The sequence below is a fragment of the Pimephales promelas genome, chromosome 22 (assembly GCF_988280905.1).
Source record: "Pimephales promelas chromosome 22, fPimPro1.hap1.1, whole genome shotgun sequence".
Taxonomy (NCBI): Eukaryota; Metazoa; Chordata; class Actinopteri; order Cypriniformes; family Leuciscidae; genus Pimephales; species Pimephales promelas.
Window position 1 is genome coordinate 13,662,884 of NC_142790.1, and position 20,081 is coordinate 13,682,964.

The 20,081-nt window shown below is 38.0% G+C and overlaps 1 protein-coding gene across 3 annotated transcripts in view; it reads left to right on the forward strand.

Moving 5' to 3' along the window:
• Positions 1-20,081, forward strand: part of cyribb (CYFIP related Rac1 interactor Bb) — a 71,755-nt gene that overhangs the window by 14,251 nt on the left and 37,423 nt on the right. For 2 of the 3 annotated variants that reach the window (XM_039666914.2, XM_039666915.2), the window contains exon 2: positions 12,281-12,363. The exons of the other annotated variant lie outside the window; for it this stretch is intronic. The gene's annotated coding sequence lies outside the window, so the exon portion shown is untranslated. The remainder of the gene's footprint in view (positions 1-12,280; positions 12,364-20,081) is intronic. 3 annotated transcript variants of the gene reach the window in all.

A 20,081-nucleotide genomic window follows, 5' to 3' on the forward strand; every position in this document is an offset into this window, starting at 1 on the left:
CTTCGATTTCACCTTCAGGGACAGTAATGTCCCCGTCCATCACACTGTTTTAGTGTGGATCAAAGCAAACAGACAGCACTAGGGGGTGTGGGGGGTAAAGACAGTAATTGTAAAGGCAGTAAAGAATGTTGTTAGATGACTCAACCTCCCACTGCAAGCAGTTTCTCTGTATTTGTTGTCTTCTAGACAAGGTCTGTCTTGGGTAAATAAATGGCTCCAGTTAGCGTATAGGCTTAGGCCTGTGTAGTTGTGTGTACTCTCTGCACTTTAAAGGGATAGTTCTCCCAAAATTTGTGTCATCGTTTACTCATTTTCTTCCAAACCTTTCAGACTTCATTTCATCATGACTACGTTTACATTCACCTTCATAATGCAAAATGGGAATTTGAGAATATTGCTATTTAAGTTATTGCTATTTTATAGTTTTATCCGATTATGCTTACTGTGTGGCATACGCTGATTTTTATCTTGCATTATTATCTCTCTTACCAAAGTTCACATGTACTTACTTGGACGTAGACGGATGATGCGTGTTCACACAACTTCATAAATGAACTCTGATTTTTTTTTTTTCCTCCGCTCTGAAACGTTGAACTCTGTCAACACAACTCAATGTGCACCTTACCTTCATTCAGTGAAGAACACGACAGCAGTATAAGCAACCGCAGTTACAGCATTATATGTTCATCACGCCACCGAATAATATCCAATACTTCCATAGAAATGTGTTTTTCATTTGACGGAAGTTGAATAAAACAGTGGACATTAACACACCTACTATATGTGAGTTCATCAATTGTGATACGCATAGCCTATTTGAAGAATGGTGGTAAAAAATATAACCACAAATCTTAGCGAATAATAAAAATTGCTGTAAAAAATGACATTTTTATGCTATAGATTAGAGATGTCAATTTTCACAAATTCCCATGATCGATCGTTGTTTAAATTAACGATCAATTAATCGATTAATTGTTAGCATTAATGGCAAACAGCATTACAGGGTGTGCAAATGCTGCTCAAAAAGCTATGTTCCTCACCAAATTAATAAGAATGGTTTTTAATCTAAATAAAGGGTTAGTATGATTGTAAAATGTTTTGATGTGATGGATAAATTAAATTTATTATTAAATATATAAATATAACGACAAATACAATGTGTCACCAACGCTGATGTGTGCTTGTCAGAATGTGTGACTGTTGTGAACGTGCTGGAACAACACACTGAAAACGACAACTAAAACCAATGAATTCACAACCATTTAATAAAATAGTGTTCTCATGTTATGTAATATGACAGTCCCAAATTAACCATCATTATTATTAGTTGGCATTCTGCTTGAGCGGCGCGCGCCGAATTAATAACCGTTGAGCACTTTGTTAGCGTTTATTTAACTCAAAGAAACGTATCCTATTTGATATTAATCAGATATATACAAAATAAACATAATATTACAAAAGTATATCTGCACAAAATGACGTGAATGCACAAGTGAACTTAAAGTTACGTGCCGTTCAAAATGACTCATGATTAGGGGTAACGATAACGATACCCCCATGTCACGATTCGATACATATCACAATACTGAATTCACGATACGATATTATTGCGATACTCCAAAAAATATGATAAAAGGTAAACAAAAAATGTACTGTTGATTAAAATGCTAACTTTGATATTGTGGGTTTAAATGAATGAATAGATTTGGACTTGGTGCTTGTAACACAAGGATAATGGTGACACCAGAATAATATTCAAGATTCTGAAGCTGAAAATACAGAATTATTTAGACGAATATGCTTGCACTCTTTCACTGACTACAAATATTTAAAATAATGTAGGCCACTTTTTACTGGTAACATCAGACATTTAGCATTATTAGGACCCACAAATATTCCCCCATTGCATTGTCATACATTATAATCAACATCATGTATAGTAGTTTAATGCAGTGCTCACAGCTTGTAGGAACTATCCATGATACATATTGTCACTATCCACGATGCAGATTGTTGCATTTTTGTATTGTGATATATTGTGGCCTGATATATTGTTACACCCCAACTCATGATGTGGTAGACGCGCTCTTCCTGGAACAATGTGACATGGCATCTAAACCCAAATAATTCACAATGTTTTATTAAAATATTGTTTTCTTTATAATCTTGTGTAATATGACAGTCCCAATAGTCATTTATTAGTTGTCCATTGTCATTTGAGCTGAGCGCGCTTGAGATCACGTCAATTCTTAACCAAATGCATCCAGTATGAGATAAATCCGATATAGATAGGCGTACACAAATAAACCATTACAAATAACAGGTTGCGAATGCACGCAACGAATGAACGCAAACGTATAGTCACGATGAAAGTGTAAAATAGTCCCAAACAACTCCGGGGTGTGTCATTCAGTGGGACTCAACACTTCACCACACCGGCGCGCTCGCTTACATGTTTCGCGGTTGAGCAGCACGAACGCGCATGATCCTGCTTAATCAATTATCGATAAGTTTTATCGATTAAATGTATTATCGACAAGTAATCGACCATCAATTAATCGTTGACATCCCTACTATAGATAATGTATTTCTATAATAAAAAGAACTACTTTTTATTACAGTCCTGTTCCACATGTACAACATACTATGTACTTGTTATAGTAATTACAATAACTGGGTATAGAACTAGGTACTACTAGGTAAACCCCTTTTTTAGCGTCCGTTTCCATGGTGATTCGTCACTCTGTTGAAAATGTCTTGTGTGTCAACCGTTAGCATAGTCAACCATCGGTTGGCTGATCTAAGTCCCGGATGCGGTTTTGGAGTCAGAATACCTAGAGTAAGCAAGGTGAGAGGTCAGGGTAAGTTTGACGGTAAGATAACCTTGCTTTCTGAAATACCACCCTGATTTGCTAGCCTGGCAAACGCCAGACCCAATTTTCGTTGAGACTTGGGTCTTGGAACCACATGTTCATTTTCCCGTATTTGAGGCGTGGTTTACGAATCTCCGGCGCCGTTTATTGGGTGCTAAGAATGTCTATCAAATGTGCCTGTACAGCTCATAGCCAATCGTTTCAATTAGAAAAACACAAGTATTAAGTACAGTTTAACATACAGTAGATGTTGAAGTAGTTATTTGTATTGGAAATTGTTTGCGCTTGTACTTCACAAGTTTAAAAAAAAATAAAAAAATTAATTTAATGACTAAATTGTCAACAACTTTAATTGGGTACGTGTGCACAGCTGAAAGTTATGCTACTAAAGCGGTAGCTGTATATTGATATTGAAAAGCAACACAACTTAGTGGCACTGTGACAACCACAGTAGGTAGTCTACAGCCATAATGACAAAATGATATTAATAAATACCACTTACCATTTATAAGTTAAGTGGACTTCGTAGACGATGATGCCTAGGGTAGTTACTATAACGTTACTCCGTATAACTATAACTCCGTGGCTAACATGTCTTGCCACTTTGCGCTCATCCATGCCTCGGGATTGCCGATCAGAAGTTGGTATCGACAATTCTTTATCGCATTTTCTTTCTCTGGACACAGCTGAGCGGCAGATATTCCAAAGTTGACCGCCTCATGTAGTCCTTCAATAGGGCGATTAACGGCGAGACAACAATAACGATGGGTCTCATGAAGTTTAACGCCAAAAGTCGCTCTTTTTTTCAAAATAAACTTGCATTCTAAACTACTTAAATAATATCTAAGGCTGCATCAAAAGGTAGCTTCGTGACGCGTCTGCTGCCATGTTGAATACATAGATATAAACAAACTGCTTCAGTGTGTCGAATAGATGTCATCATCGTCTTGCTGCACCCTCCTCGTTCTGTGATTGGTTCCCTAAATGAGGCGAAAATCTGGGCCATGGTTTCCAGATTGCATTTCAGCGTGAATAAAATTGCGCTGCAGGACTGCAGCATGGGGAAACCCAGACTACTGATTTGCTTAAACTCTGTAAAACTCTGTTATGGAAAGTTTCAGTCAATAATGAATTGAATTTCTGTTTTGCTGAAGTAAATCATATGGCGTGAGTGAGAATAGATTACAGGATTTTAATTTTTGGGTGAGCTATTCCTATACCTTAACAGTATCGTGCCGGATAGAAACAAAACTATGATGCTTTGACGATGAGAGAGATTATTAGAGATGCTCATTTTCCATTTCCATTTGTCTGCAATAGTATCATCTGTATTGTTGTTCTCTGAACCACAGGCATAGAGTAGAAATCATTCTGCAAATGATTTCAGCTTCCTGGAAATGTTTTTTTTATTTATTTTTAAAGATAACTCTTTAATATAGGCTAGATTTTAGGTCAATTTTAGATGGATCACAGTGAATAAAATCCTTTTGCCCTTCAGCAATCTGAGTGAAATTCTTACAAGATTTAAAAGCGGCTTTACATCCGGCTTTATCATTTGTTGATCCTTTTCCCCCTGAGTTATACTCTACATTAGAGCTGTGTCATTTTGGATAAATTGAGAAAATGTTAATCGCTTTATTCTATTTAAATAATGTTTATTTTGAATGAATTACTTAAAAAAAATCTGAGTGAATGATTCAATGACTCACTCATAAAACCTTTTTTATGTACAAATCTCTTGAAAAATGGGTACAATATTTATGTGAAGCATCAGTTTACTTTGAAAAGGTGATTTTTAGTCTATTTTCATCGCTATCAGACATCAGTGTTTATATCCGAACTATAAACTTTTATCCCAGTACTTCTGTGATCATTTACATTTATTGTAATTTGTAACAGATATAATGATACTGTTTGTGACACACGGTTTCATACTTATAAGCCTGCTCTCTGGATCAGTGGCAGCATGGACTCCTATTTGAATGTTTGCTGTGATTGTACTTGACAGAGGTCACATAGACAGCCGAATATGCATTTACAGTAGGAATAAGATCGCGTGGGTGTTTTTAATTAATTTTTGAACAATTAATTGTGCAACTCTACTCTCAATATTTTTTTCTGTCTTTTTGTAGCTACCAATAAAACTAAATAATAAAATGAATTTAATAAAGTTCACTGCAAATATTGCTAAATGGCTTATTAGTTGAATGTTGTACCATTTACCATGGTTGGTTGAATCTCTTTCCCGGAAAGTCTCCTAACGGTTGAGGAAAAACTTGTGTTGGGCAAACCTAATAGTGGACTCTCTCTGTGCACCAATTCTAATGTCAAAAGAGTAAATCTTCAGCAATGAAGTAGCATAAATTGTATTTGCATTTGTCAGGTTTTTGCATCAATTGATTAATGACAAAACACAGTACATATTTCTTTGTAATTTTCATTCAAATGTACTTATTCAAACACTATCAATTACAGTGAAACAAATTAAACTTGACATTTTGAAGTACAAAGACTGAAATAGTGTTTTTCTTATAAAAAATAATCAAAAATTTTGGAAACATTACAATTTTGTTTAATGGTTCTGAAAGAATTGTCTGCTCACCAAGGCTGCATTTATTTGATCAAAAATACAGTAAAAACAGGAATACTGTGAAATGTTATTTTCATTTAAAATAATTGTTTCTATTGTAATATTTTTTTTTAGAATTCATTGCTGTGATGATAAAGCTGAATTGTCAGTGAGCTAAGAGACTTCTTGCAAAAAACATAAATAAATGTAGTGTTCTCAAACCTTTAAGAGGTACTACAACTTAAGAAAAAATATTTTTTTTACTGTGTAAAATGTGCCCAGTAAATATAGTGATGTTATAAGCAAACACCACCACTTATTATATTATTTCATGGGATTTGCTAACTCCGAATTATGGTAATAAATTGCCTTCTGCTTGCACTCACTCACTCAGTAACGCTTGCACTGTGATTCTTAAACTAAACTAGTCAATTTCCGGAGTAATTAGCTTCACTTCGTCGAATAAAAGGCATCATGGTTCCCATCCTTTCCCCGAGCTCCAGCCCCTCACAGCAAAGGGTTCCAAGCTGTTGCCTTGGTGACGTTCCAAGTACGATGTTCCGTGTTTTTGAGTTCTGAATTCTCATTAGACCTTTAGGGTGTCCGAATCTCAGCAGCTGCCATGGTAACGCAGCATTCCCAGGCTCGATCAACTGATGATGATGATTATAAAGTCATCCACAGGAATGAGCTTATGCAATATTGGAGAATGGAGATGATTCATTTAGTATGCTGGCATAAAACTGGGGAAAAAAGATTGGATATGGTCTGTTCTAGGTCTGATGTGACTTGAACACCGTTTGTAATGCACTTTACTTTTGTAATGTGGCATTTCAGGGTGAAAATGAATATTCAGAGAGAAGGAAATGTTGGGAGAGACATTGAAACCCTACTGTCTGTTGTTCATAAACATTAATGTGAGTGTGTGTTTGAATGACATGAATTAAACGTGTATTATTGATTAATGATGACTTTGTTGCTCATTAATACCCACTGCATAAAAATTAGACCCCTACCGATATATCGGCGGATCGGATTCCGCATTTTCCTAACTATCGGTATCGGCATTTATAATGGCCGATAAATTAATATTTTTTTAAAATGCGGATGTGGTGATTCATTGTAAGGGTGGCGATGCAAATAAAGCACATAAAAGCTGCCACAAAGAATTGGTAAAAGTAATGATTGAGAATACATCAAATATAGCAAGGAGACATTTTAATTTTTTATTAATAAACAAGTGTTTCAGTCAGTGTCGCTGCAAAGTTGACTACGCTGACTCGTGATCTTCAGAGAACATGCCAGAGAGAAATGCACATTTTATACGGATTACAGCAGAGAGCAGTCTGTCTTTCATTTTGAATTGTTCTGTTTAAAAGTAGACATTTCAATATAGATATATTTCTCAGGTCTATACGCTGAGTTTCGGTTCATTTATGAGACCAGTTGCAGTTCACGGGCCTACCCATTATAAGTTTGTACACACCAATAGGAAAGTGTGTCCAAACTTTTGACTGGTACTGTACTGAAATACACATACATAATATTGCTACTGTATTATAATATACAGATTATTAATATTGGCCGATATATATCGGTATCGGCCCCAAAAATCCATATCGGTCGGGCTCTAATAATAATAATTGTTGTTATTAATATTATTATACAGTATTTCAAGTGAATTGTGCACTAAGAAACTAGAGGTGTTTTGTGTTGTCTTTTAGGGATCAAATTAAGCAAGACTGGTGTGCTTTGCAAAGAAAATGTTGTATTGTTGATCTATAGACCATTTCACAAGATGTAAACAACACTGGTCCAGAAGCACTTCCTGTTTCAGTTTTTTAACACTACATAAAAGCTGGGATAAAATACAACCGACAGAACATTTAAAACTGAATCAAAAAGTTAAACAAACATCTTTAAGATGTTTTCTTTACATGTGAAATAAAGAAAACAGTTACAAACTGAAACAGGAAGCGTTTCTGGACCAGTGTTGTTTACATCTTGTGAAATGGTCTATAGGATATATCTACCATTGCAAACTATTTTGTCTCAATTTTCCTTGTAGAAAATAAATATAATGCTGCATACATAGACCATAACACTTAGGATTTGGCTTCATAATGATTACATGTATGCAATGCTGTAGACATGCAACAGAAAATGTGATCCATGCAAAGCTCACAAAGCGTGATCTGCATTATGCCTCTGGCAGTCCATTGAATGATTTTCACTCTAATGTGAGATCTAGTTGTCCTGCAGAGTAGAGCATGCTCTCAAAACATTGACACTATGGGAAGCTGATGGTCCAGTTGCACTCCAGCATTTCCCAATGCTCTGCTAATTGCAGTGACTGGATTTCGCTGCTGTTCTCCATCAACATTGTTAGGAATGAACAGATGTTGGATAATATTTGGATAGTGCTGGATGCCTGGTGTAGGCTATCTGTTACAGTTTAGGCTAGTGCACATCAACAGGCTTGTTAACTCAATTGGGTGTAAGTTTTGAATAGACCAACTTGTATGTCCCAGCATATATTTTATAGACCATTTCCTCAACTCTCAGGAAAGGTTAATGTTTTAACATCATTAATGTGTTTTTGTTTGGCTAGACTGTGTCTCAATGTGTGTTTTTGTTAGGCTAGACTGTGTCTCCTAAGCACAGGCCCATTAAAACCCAATAACCAACACGCCTAATGTGTCATCTTAGTTTGTTTGTTAAAAAGATCAAATCTATTAGATAAGCCTCAGAGACTTTCCCATGTTGGGATCCATGCATGCAAATGATCTACATTTACATTCTCCTAGATTTTTTAAAGATCTAGTAGAGACCATATCTGGAGCTGTTAGTTAAAAACGTCCTGTGCCACTCAGCAGCCTTCTAGATATAAATCTTTCTGTCAACGCATGATAGAATCGTGTTATATCCTGTAATGATGGTTTGTTAGCTAAATATAAAGCATCACAACAATGCCAGACTGATTGTGTGAACTTATCTGAACTGGGTTCCATTTTATCCATGTTCTCGCAACTCTTTGTTTGACCACCGGACCAATGTGTAGTCATGAGATACACACTGCATGGTTGGTTAGGCATGCTCTTTTTCATGGTTATACTGCATCAGCTCTGTTGAGTTAACCGTTACATTTTCTCAGTGTTGGATCTAAACAGCAATTTTCAGCATTTTTATCATATTGGGGATTATTGTTAGAAAGAATGAAGATTGTGAAACAAGCCAATGAACATTTTTGCAATTTCAATGGCAAAGAAACTGCCAGTTTGAACTCACCAGCCTGACCTCAGATGTTTTTGAGGAGGGATGAATGATGTCACCTCTCAAGGAAACATGACACTTGTGCAAGCAGAGTTTTAACTGTCTTTGTTATCTGACCTTCTGACAAATCTGTCAAGCTAAGAGTATTTTGCAAAGAGTAACATTACACGTGGTCAGGAATTCACAGTTGTTAGTTTGTCAAGCATTTTAGAGAGTCCTGGGTGTTTTTCTGGGGATGTTTGCTTTTTACTCTCAGAATAGGGTGAATGTTTTATTCAGATTTGAAGGGATAGTTCACCCAACAATGAAAATTCACTCACTTACTTTCATGTTGTTCCAATCCTTTATAAATTTCATCATGTTCATCTTCGAAATACAAATGAAAGCATTTTAAATGAAAGCTGAGAGATTTCTGTCCCTCCATTCAAAGTCAGCCACAACTAAAACTTTGAGAAAGAAGTTCATCAAGGCACTGTAAACGTAGCTCATGAATAAAGCTGTTGAATTGTTTATGAACGCATGTTCGTTTTTCACTTTCGCTTCTGAAGGCTCAATTGGAATGAAAAGCCTTAATGTACACCTTAATCGATCCGATTGAGCTCGATCCGAACGAAATTTCGAATGGATTGAAAGGGGTGCTCCAATTGTTGCTCACCAAATTATCTGCCATCGTTTTGTCAGTCATCTCTCCAGAGTTGTCAGGTCTGCACAATAAAACCCGGCCAGTTTCTAACCAAAACTAACCCAATCACAGCCCAAACTAGCCCAGTCGCGGCCCAAACTAGCCCAATCGCGGCCAAAACTGGCTGGCCCAGAAAACTGGCTGGCCCAGTCGCGGCCAAAACTAGCCCAATGGCGTTCCATGGGGAAGGGTCTCCCTCTAAAAATCTTGTAGGTAAAGTTCCGAGACTTTACCTACAAAAACTACCTGTGGCAACAGTGTGATTGTAGTCCAATTTCACTGGGAAACCGCAGACTTGGAAACACTGCATCCCTCTCGTCATGTGATAAGTGAAATCTGACTCCTTCTGCGACTCTGCAGCTCTGGCTGTATGAAGCTAAGCAGACACTTTAGTTTAATTTTAGTGTCCTTTATCTAACTGAACTAAGTGTTTGTTTTGAATTTCCATAATTTAAAAAAAAACAAACTACAGTGGAGGTTGGTGCCACGGTGTCCAGGTAATGTAATCAGTGTACTCTTGTGACACCAGTAACACAGACTAGAGCAGCAAGCTTGAAGAAGCCAAGATGAATAAAATACTTATTTGAAATGACATATGATGATAAAATGTTTTGTGTAACTAAAGCCCATATGTGATAGTGTGTATTGTTTTGATTTTGATTTAGCATCGTTTTGAATGTAGTGTCCTAAAGAACTAAAACTATTTTTATATTACATAAAATTTTAATTTCATAGTGAATAAAAGCTTGCAAAAGGATTGTAAGGAATTTCATGATGTCGGTTTAATTGTAAGCTACTAAATCATATTTTAAATTTGTTATTTTAGTGCTTCTGAGAACTAATTCAGACATCTGCTTTGGAATGCAGACATTATAAAGGAACTGAATGTTATGTAATGAATGTATATAAAAATATTACAGGATATGAATTTAAACCAAATTTATGCTGTTGCATTGTTATTCAGATGGTAGGGTGTTTCAAGGCCTAGGTGTTTGCTAAGGTGTTCTGGGTTGTTTCTTGCTAGTCCAAGTCAAATAAGGTCAGTCTTTATGATATTTTGGTCTCAACATGGCTCTGGTCCCTTCTTGTGTGTGAGCGTGTTCATTTTCTTTGGCCATTTTCTAATCAACCATTCAAAAATCATTCATTTGATTTGTTTAGAAACATAATAAAACACTATTCTCAACAAACTTCATGATTTGAGCATAATCCACCTTCTTAACGCTGATGTCTAGTAGGGTTAAGGTTTGTAAAATAGCAGCACTATATGGTTTACACTGACACAAGGTAAGGGTAAAGCTAGCAAGCACAATGGAAAGCTGAAGTCTGCCGTGAATGGGAGGAAGTGTTGCACAAGAGGAAGTGGCCAGAACACCTCCCAGCGCTTTACCACTAGGGCAGTTTTTCAGCCTACAGGCATTGCATGATGAGGGGGCAAAGTAACCTTGAATGTTAAGAACATGATTATTACAAATCTAGCACATCCCCTGCCCTGACTTGTGTTCAAACTCAAGTCTTGTGGTATGATGAGGGGTTGGTTCCCTGCAGCCGTTAAACTAAAGCTTTGTACAGTAATTGTTTTGATAATTATGACACAAGACGGCAGTCTGTTTGTTTCTGTGGTTATGGGCAAATTATTCAGGCGTGGTATATTGAAGAACGTCTGAAGCAAGTTTAAATTTAGGAAGTTCCTAAATGACTGGGCTAGTTTTGGCCGTGATTGGGATAGTTTTGGCCATAATTGGGCTAGTTTTGGCCGTGACTGGGCTAGTTTTGGCCGTGAATGGGCTAGTTATGGCCGTGACTGGGCAAGTTTTGGCAGTGACTAGGCTAGTTTTGGCCGTGACTGGGCTAGTTTTGGCCGTGACTGGGCTAGTTTTGGCAGTGACTAGGCTAGTTTTGGCCGTGACTGGGCTAGTTTTGGCCGTGACTGGGCTAGTTTTGGCCGTGGGCTAGTTTTGGCCGTGAATGGGCTAGTTTTGGCTGTGACTGGGCTAGTTTTGGCTGTGACTGGGCTAGTTTTGGCCGTGAATGGGCTAGTTTTGGCCGTGAATGGGCTAGTTTTGGCCGTGACTGGGCTAGTTTTGGCCGTGACTGGGCTAGTTTTGGCCGTGACTGGGCTAGTTTTGGCCGTGACTGGGCTAGTTTTGGCCGTGATTGGGCTAGTTTTGGCCGTGACTGGGCTTGTTTTGGCAGTGACTGGGCTAGTTTTGGCCGTGGGCTAGTTTTGGCCGTGACTGGGCTAGTTTTGGCCGTGACTGGGCTAGTTTTGGCCGTGACTGGGCTAGTTTTGGCCGTGACTGGGCTAGTTTTGGCCGTGATTGGGCTAGTTTTGGCCGTGACTGGGCTTGTTTTGGCCGTGAGTGGGCTAGTTTTGGCCGTGACTGGGCTAGTTTTGGCGGTGACTGGGCTAGTTTTGGCCGTGAGTGGGCTAGTTTTGGCCGTGACTGGGCTAGTTTTGGCCGTGACTGGGCTAGTTTTGGCCGTGAGTGGGCTAGTTTTGGCCGTGAGTGGGCTAGTTTTGGCCGTGACTGGGCTAGTTTTGGCCGTGACTGGGCTAGTTTTGGCCGTGATTGGGCTAGTTTTGGCCGTGACTGGGCTAGTTTTGGCCGTGATTGGGCTAGTTTTGGCTGTGATTGGGCTAGTTTTGGTTAGAAATTGGCCGGGTTTTATTGTGCACTGAGTGATTAGGTTGTGAGAATACATTAGTGTGGCTTTGCATTGAGGATTATTCTAGGCTTTGAATTGCGAAATAATGGGGAGAAAAACATTTTTAGAGGAATTGAAAAGGAGAAATGCTGCTTAAAAGCACATTCTGTCATTGATATCACAGCTCTTTTTAGCAGCGATAATGAAAATGATTTTTCTCTTCTCTTCTTGCAGATTGTTAGTACTTCTGTAGGATTGCAACCTTGGCGAGTGCCTAGCTAGGCCTCCCTTCTGTCACCTCCTCCGCTTTTCTGCTGGTAAGCATTACAACACACAATCACAGCTCTATTACAACTACTGTGCAGTTATTTTACTATTTGAATTGTGAACAGAAGGAACTGCTTTGTTCAGTTTGTGTCTTAACTATTTTTTTCTAGGATAATTAGCGTGTTAAGAAGCCACTAATGTAATTCTAGAAATGTTTTGTAACATTGTTAAAGTTTTTAGTGTCACTTTTGATCAATTTAATGCAAGAAAAAATACACTTCCTTAAAAGCAATGAACTTCTAAAGCCCCATTGACACTGCATGGTTCAAGTGACACAAATCCTCTCATGTGGCACAGATTTAGATATGACCGGTGAACGTGTAAGCAGGAAAAAAACGCATGGATTCCGATTTTCTCCGATCGGATTCAGGCCTCACTCATGTGGTAAAAAATCGTATATGAATGGGATACGTGCATGTTCCATGTAAGCAGACAAATCGGATATTCCATCCCCAGTAAATGCGAGTCGTACGTCATTAAAAAAGGGATGTCAACTCAAGACACCAACAACTGAGATCACCTGACTTATAGGCGAGATGGAGGATGAAGTGTACACAGTGGAGCAATGCGAAGGTTTCATCTCTTTTGAGTGTTTGGGGCGAAGAGTGTTTGAAGACATTTCACGAGAAATGGGGATATGTACTCTCATCTTTTTTCTCCGCCGCGCCGTACGAGTCCAATGTTTTGCTGACTATTTCTCAAAATATTGTGGAACGCAAAACACTTGAGAATTTTATTCGCATCTGCATCCATTGCATTTCGTGCTGTTTTACTTAATTTTCTGGGTCAGAACATCTACATTTGGTAGTTTCAGCAGTGCGTAGTGTAAATGCAAAAATTGGATACGGGTCACTTTTAAAAGATGATTCAAGCGGGTCGTCAAAAAAATTGGATATGGTCAGAAAATCGGATTTGGGCATCAAGACCAGCAGTGTAAATTCAGCCTTAATATCTAAATTTCAGATCCAACATGAAGAATTTGTTGAAACTAAACCACAAAAATCAGCTCTCTCTGAAAATGCACTTACATTAACGCAGTATGGTAAAATATGACCCCTTTAACATCACTGCTATATTACAGTTACTGTGCTATAATTGCTTTTCATATTACACCTCTTCTTAGCTAGTCACAACGCACCAAGTTTGTTGCACCAAATGTTGCACTAAGTAACACAATCACAGCCTGTTAAAACATATTTGACATTTAAAATACAAACACTTAGAGCAGAAGTTTGAACCAATGAGATTTTCCTGTGGGTGGATCTACTGAGGGTGCAAAAAAAATGTGACTGTCAAAATGACTTGATGCACAAAGTTGGTTTCCATTTACATTTGTTTGGGACAGTGTTCATGTGCTGTATCCTGAACATGTAAAGGTGTTCAGTTTTCATTGTAAATAGTTTTTATTGAGTGTATTGCAAGACCTTCTGAACACATCTGTAGATCAACGCCTACTTCAACATGGCCGGTTTAGCCCCGCCCATCGATTTGCGGATTACACGCATAGCTAAAGAACATAGGCCTATCTTGTGATGACAAACCGGATCGAGCTACCGAGCAATAAACATTCCAGTTACAAAATATTTTGCAGTGCCTGGTTGTGGAAGAAGACAGTTGCTGCATACGCGAGTGAGTTGAAACTCATTATAATATGCAAAACTGTTATCCACTCACAGCAGTGGGCGTTTACTTCCAAGTCTTCAGTGCGAGACGCCCATAAAAACCGAGCGTTTTTGAGCTAGGCTCAAAACTAGGGTAGAAAATAACCTATTACTTATTCATTTTGATGTTTTTAATGTAAAAACCAAGCGAACGTCATAAGTTGACCTCAGACAACAATATAAACTTGTTTTAAAAGCCAGTTCATGACCCCTTTAAGCTTTGGACATGCTTTATGATAAGCTTTATGATTTACTTGATTCCGTATTTTTGTTTTGTTTAAATAGTTTATGCACTTGTAGTTGATCATCTTCAACTATACAGTCTGACATCTGAGAAAGCAGTGCAGTTTTCCCAGCAGCTGATGGCATGTATTTCTGTCACAATTGTTTTTCAAGCTTTATTAAAAGAGAAAAAAAAGTCTTGATTTGCACTTTTTGTCCTACATAGATGTGAGCCCAGATTGTGTAACGAGGCCACTGCGGAAGTGAACGGCATTGTGGGACATAAAGAAGGCTTGAGTAATGCAGCTTCCTGTTCCTCTAGGATGGCGGCTTATGTAATCACAGTGTCAGAGTTTAGAGAAGGTGGCCCCATTTATATGCATGATGGAGGAGAGTCTAAAGCCAAGCAAATCGCTGTTTGTGGGTTCTCTCTGAGCGTGGAGAGGGTACTGAATGTGTGCCAGTTTTCTGTCATACATTGAAATACATTGTATCATGAAACGTTATTATTATTATTAGGGCTAGGGCTGTCACCATTATGAAATTTGGCATGAATTAATTGTCAAAGAAATAATTGCGATTATGGCGATCAATTGTCAGTGTGCTTTGTTCATTAAATAATTAGTACAAATTATTGTGTTAAATTAACTTGATGGAGTTTTTCGGTTCCTTGCCACTGTTGCCTTTGGCTTGCTCAGTTGGGGATATTCAAATTAATTAACCAATCAGTAATACCCTTGATCAGCTCTACCAAAGGTGAATGTTTTCCACTAAGAAACGAACATTGTTATTATGTTTTGATTGATACTGCTGATTGATGAAATCTATATTGTGAAAAGCGGTATATAAATATACTTGACTTGAAAGTTCAGGTCACAAAATTTAAAATGAACTAGTTTAGTTCATAGTTCATTCTTCACAATTTTGAACTAAGTTCACAATTTCCAATAATGAACTAGTTCATAGTTCTTTTCTTTTTTTTCATATGTTGCTGGGAGCTTTTTTTTTTTACTTCCACAGCCCATATATAACCACAGACAGCAATTATTTTATTGGCGGGCAAAGTTTGCACAGAAATGTAAGATTTTTCCAATCCTCACCGGCCTTGTCATAAAACTAGTTTAGATAATCATACGTCATCATTTTTTATCTACATATTAAGGCTTTTTTACGGTGTGTTTTAGCCTGGTTTTCGCCTGGAAGGCTCTATAGAAATCTGGTACCCCATTGAACGAAGTTAAACTGAGAGAGAGAGCGCGTACGTTCACAGACACCAGAATGTACAGTAACAGTAACGTTCATCAGGCAGTAATACAGTACGTTCAGTTCACGTTCGCCCAAAATGAGAAAAGTTCAATGAACGCGTTCAGGCACAACTGTACAATTACCTAAAGGATTATTAGGAACACCTGTTCAATTTCTCATTAATGCAATTATCTAATCAATCACATGGCAGTTGCTTCAATGCATTTAGGGGTGTGGTCCTGGTCAAGACAAACCAAACTGAACTCCAAACTGAATGTCAGAATGGGAAAGAGCGTGGCTTGGTTGTTGGTGCCAGACGGGCTGGTCTGAGTATTTCACAATCTGCTCAGTTACTGGGATTTTCACGCATAAACATTTCTAGGGTTTACAAAGAATGGTGTGAAATGGGAAAAACATCCAGTATGCGGCAGTCCTGTGGGCAAAAGTGCCTTGTTGATGCTAGAGCTCAGAGGAGAATGGGCCGACTGATTCAAGCTGATAGTAGAGCAACTTTGACTGAAATAACCACTCGTTACAACCGAGGTATGCAGCAAAGCATTTGTGAAGCCACAACACACACAACCTTGAGGCGGATGGGCTACAACAGTAGAAGACCCCACCGGGTACCACTCATGTCCACTACAAATAGGAAAAAGAGGCTACAATTTGCAAGAGCTCACCAAAATTGGACCGTTGAAGACTGTCTGGTCTGATGAGTCTCGATTTCGGTTGAGACATTCAGATGGTAGAGTCAGAATTTGGCGTAAACAGAATGAGAACATGGATCCATCATGCCTTGTTACCACTGTGCAGGCTGGTGGTGGTGGTGTAATGGTGTGAGGGATGTTTTCTTGGCACTCTTTAGGCCCATTATTGCCAATTGGGCATCGTTTAAATGCCACGGCCTACCTGAGCATTGTTTCTTACCATGTCCATCCCTTTATGGCCACCATGTACTCATCCTCTGATGGCTACTTCCAGCAGGATATATGCATCATGTCACAAAGCTCGAATCATTTCAAATTGGCTTCTTGAACATGACATTGAGTTCACTGTACTAAAATGGCCCCCACAGTCACCAGATCTCAACCCAATAGAGCATCTTTGGGATGTGGTGGAACGGGAGCTTCGTGCCCTAGATGTGCATCCCACAAATCTCCATCAACTGCAAGATGCTATCCTATCAATATGGGCCAACATCTCTAAAGAATGCTTTCAGCACCTTGTTGAACCAATGCCACGTAGAATTAAGGCAGTTCTGAAGGGGAAAGCGGGTCAAACAGAGTATTAGTATGGTGTTTCTAATAATCCTTTAAGTGAGTGTATGTCTGTCTGTCTGTATCATTTATCTATCTGTCTGTCTGTCTATAGCTCCAGAAATCACCATGAAATCAAAATGTTATTTTTTTATGGAATATTGTAGCTTTTATTATAAAGGATTTATTCATGCACAGTATTTTTTTAGTCAAGTAACTTCCCCTCCCCCTTGCAACAAAATTTCTTTTCTCTGATGACGTGTTCGCTCAGTACTACAGTATAACCTCTCCTTTCCTGGTCAATCACATGAGATCGCAGCAATAGCAAACGATCAATGATCCCGATGGGCAAGTGTGGCCCACATTTTTTTTCTTGTTCGAGTATCTGTTTCACCTGGATGTACATCACAATAGGGAACAAAAGACTACCACAATTTTTTTAGATGACAACATGCCTCCACCCCTATAACTTTTTTTTTAGCTCATGCATTTTTCCTCCACCAAATTATTTTATTTTTATTATTTCCTTCCCCTTACCACCCATGTTTATTTGCCTTTGTTTCCATGGATACATTGACAAGCTGGTGCACTCATATTTGCTGACTTTGAGAACACACCCTTTTCATCTTAACATCTATCTGTAAGCAGACACCTAGTTCATAAAATGCACACTCAAATTTTCATTTTAACATTTGGATTATTCCAAATCTTGTGGCTGGGAGCCAATGAAAACGCCTTGTAGTTTTGCAAGGCGGTGATGGATTATATGTGCCTAACAGTGGAGCCTGAGGTCATCTTTAACAGTGTCAGCCCCTCCCCCTGCATATCAGCCAATGCTGCCACTGTCTGGTAATCTTGAAAACTGCCTCTACAAGAGGATTCAACACTTTAATAGGATTTACACGATTGCTCTGAGCTATTTGTTGTTGGAACAACTGTACGATTAATGCCCGATTATTTTCAGATGCCTGGCGGTATCAGTTTGACAGTTACAGTCTGTCCATCTGTATTTTGATTAGGATTGAGTTTGGATTGCTGGTTATTTAAATAATCATCGAAGATGAAAAACAAGTCTCTTCCACATCATGTGTGTACCGTGTACAAATTCTGGTCATAATTAATCTGGGGTCTTGAACTGCTTTCCTACAGTCCAATGCTAATACAAATTAGTAAAATCTTAAAAGATTTTGAAAGAAATGTATACTTTTATTCAGCAAGGATGCATTCAATGAACAAAAGTGGGGACATGTATAGTTTCTGTTTCAAATAAATGCTGTTCTGAAAAATGTAACATGGTTTCCACAAAAATATGAAGCAGCTCAACTGTTTTCAACACTGTTAATAATAAGAAATGTTTCCTGAGCAAAAAAATAAATAAAATAAAGTAGAAAACAGTATTTTAGATACTGTAATAATATTTCACAATATTACTGTTGTTATACTGTATTTTCATGCTTGGTGAGTCTAAGAGACTTCTTTCAAAAACATAAAGAAATCGAATCGACCCCAAACTTTTTAACAGTTATGTTATTGATTCCTCTTTCTTTGTAAAGTATCTCTCTTCAACTACAAAACAATGCTATTCTTGTATCTTATATCTCTATAAAATAGTTAGCTTGATTGACTGGAAATCATGAAAATACATTGGTGTTGGAAACCTCATTGACGGTAGAATTTAGAATTAGTTTTAGTATGAATGTGAATGACACAGGGGTGTTCTGGGTGGTTTCCAGGTTCAATTTCTGTGGTCGAAAAGATGTTTTGAATGCTTAGTTTTTAGTACCTTGCTATTTGTCTGGGTTGTAAAACAGAAAAAAGAAAGAAAAAAGTCCATCCCAAATGACTAATATTGTGCTCTCTGGACATGGTTTATGGTTTTGACTCTTTTATTGTCCTACAGGGAACATCTACTATTGAATCTAGTGTGTAGTAAATAAACTCTGTTGTTTACCTCGTTTATAAAGTCTCTTGCAGTTAAAATGGAAAACCGTGTTTGATTCAGTAGATTTTGAGCTTTCTGGCATGGTATCTAATTTAAATTTACATTAGTGGTTGGTGTAATGCACATTTGGTGGTGTTGGAGTATGGATGTAATTGTTTATTTTGTACAGCAGGTGGCGCCATTTGCAAACTTATAAGTTTTGTCCTACACATGTGTGTTGTGTCTGGATTTTTGACACTTTCATTACTTTTTTTTTTTTGTGTTGCAACTTGTATATTATTTTGGTAACTACTTTCATTCCTAAAAATGATACTGTAGATTGACTTGAATTAGATGATTGAACATAGATCTTGTGTGTGTTTTAACATAGATCTGCGTAACATCAGAATAACAATGAAACCCCAGACCGTATTTTCTAATTATGTCACCAAGTGGGGGCATGTAAATGCAGAACAAAGTCGGCCCTAGCACTGACCCCTGTGGGACACCCTGCTGAACTATTGTGACCTCAGATTATTTTTTCCCCATGCAAACATTCTTAAAACGATCTACTAAACAGGACTCAAACCATTTGAACACAACACCAGAGATGCCTAACAACACATGCAACCTGTAAGGAGGATGACATGAGATATAGTGTCAAAGCACAAGTGTCAGCAGAAACAAGTAGGTCGTTGGTGACCCTTACAAGTGCAGTCTCAGTGCTGCGACCAGACTGAAACGGTTCCAATAAGTTGTTATTGGGCAGATTTTGCTGTAACTGACCAACAACAACTCATTTGAGAACCTTTGCAACAAAGGACAGGCTCGCAATAGACCTGTAGTTAGCTAAATTTTGAACATCACAACTATTTTTTCTTTAGAACAGGTGCGAATGCGGCCACCTTAAGGAACCTGGCCAGTGGCTATAAGTTGTTAATAATTACAGTGATGGAAGGGTAGACGTGTGGTAAACGCCTAAAGAAGACACGGGTAAAGAAAGCATTGTCTAAAAACATTGTCTACATTGACAGTAGCGAAGTTCGAAAGGGCAGTAGAGATTGAGTTTTTTGAATAGGACTCACTGGTCAACAAAGTTGAGTTAAAGGAGATGGAGCTATAAATACTCTGAACTTTCTCTGTGAAATATTTGTTAAAAGGATTACACAACTCATCAGAAGGACAGCCAGTTTTCTTTTGATATTTAAGAAGGCTATCAATTATCTTAAATAACATTCTAGGATTACCAGCACCTTTATTGATAACAACAAGAGGAGGCCTAATATGCCTCTCTGCTAGTCTTCAAAAAGCAAGATGATACTGCAGCTGGTGCTGTTTAAACATTCGTTTGTGAATGGCGAGGCCTGATTTATATATATATATATATATATATATATATATAT